This window comes from Phalaenopsis equestris, unplaced genomic scaffold (assembly GCF_001263595.1).
Source record: "Phalaenopsis equestris unplaced genomic scaffold, ASM126359v1 Scaffold000010, whole genome shotgun sequence".
NCBI lineage: Eukaryota > Viridiplantae > Streptophyta > Magnoliopsida > Asparagales > Orchidaceae > Phalaenopsis > Phalaenopsis equestris.
Window position 1 is genome coordinate 33,685 of NW_018164452.1, and position 1,756 is coordinate 35,440.

Genomic DNA, 1,756 nt, shown 5'->3' on the forward strand with positions numbered 1-1,756 from the left:
CACCATACCAATCCCGACTACCTATATTACATGTAGGTGGTCCTTCTACTTCTTCCGTAAGTCTCCCTACTTCTGCTAATTGAGGTGTTACAGGCGGCACAAGATGCATGCACGTGATCTCTTACCTATACCTCCCCACCCCCTGATTTTGCTTGAAACTATCACCAACCTTTCCTTTCCCCTCGTTACCAAAACTTGGCGATATTATCAAAATTAGAGCTTGTTAGGAAGACAACAACATGATGGAGATATACAAAAACCTTTGAAACACTCATCTTTCTCTTTCTTTTGCTTCGCTATCAATCAAAACCACATAGGAAGGTTACGTCCTTCTCTCTCCCTTCCTTTCACCGACCTTCGAACTCTTTAGCTTATTTTCATAAATCTTTCTCCAATTAAATAGTCACATTTTTCGGCAATGCTAAGATTTAAAAAGTTGTTATATTTATTTGAATAAAAAAAATAATTGAATAATGATTATATTATTAGTATTATAGAATTAGTTGTTATAAACTAGCATTTCTATACACTAAACTAATTAATTAAATAATGATTATATTATTAGTATTATAGAATTAGTTATTAAATTTAATTAAAGGTAATGTAAATTGTATTTTTAGTAATGCAAATTAATAATTAATTATACACTAAACTAATTAATTATTAATAATTTTTTTAAAATTAATTACGTATTAAGTAATATATAAATATTAATCAATTAATAATTTTTAAGTTACTAACTATGTTAATGGAGTATTTCTAATATTTTTCTAAATAATTTACGTTTAAAATGTATTTTTATTTATTAATTTAATTATTAAATAATTACAAATAAATGTATCTATTTGTAATTAAGTTAATAAAATATTAATTGATTGTTAGTTACTAACCAATTATATTAATAAAATTAACTATGAATAAGTATACATTAAAACCACAACTCTATTCATCCCCTACATCCCTTATTTTGCCTTTAGACTTCACACCAAAATCCTCGCTTATGTCTCTCTCCCTCTCGGTTTCGTTCATCCCCTGCATCACCTATTTTGCGTAAAAACTTCTCACCAGAATCCTCGCTAATGTCCATCTCCCTCTCGGTTTCGCCCAAAATCCTCGCCTTAGTGACTAGATTGAAAAAAATATATATCATATGCGAAATTTATATGCATGCGGATTGCAATACAATACAATCATATACAAAATTATGATTGTACTGAAGTCTGCATGCATTCTCACTTGATCTCATTATTCTTTCTCCTTGCTCTCTACTCCTTACACGAAATCCTGAAGGTAACTTGACCTTCCGCGTTGCAAGCATCAGCCCCGGATTCTCCAAATCCACTGAATCATCAGATTTAATAATCCAAGATTTATGACTGGAGTTCATGAAATTCGAACTTATCAAATCGGATGTGTTTTGTCCCGACTAACATTCTTGCAAGATTAACAGAATATATTTCAATTCATTCACATGAGCAAATTTAAGATGTGTAGAAAATCTTATACATGAAGCAACAAAGTTAAATTATGAAAAAAATTATCAAAAAATTTCCCATAATTTAACTAAATTTAACATTTTCTGTACCAAACAATTTCCAGATTTAGCTGCTCCAGATTTAGGGACCGTTTGAGGTAACTTATTTGGTGCGGTAGCGTTTTGACAACACACCTGACCTGTTTGGGTAAACTATGTTTTGACAGCTTATGCGTTTCCAAAATACTGAAAACAACATTTCAACATTTTCACACCGCACCT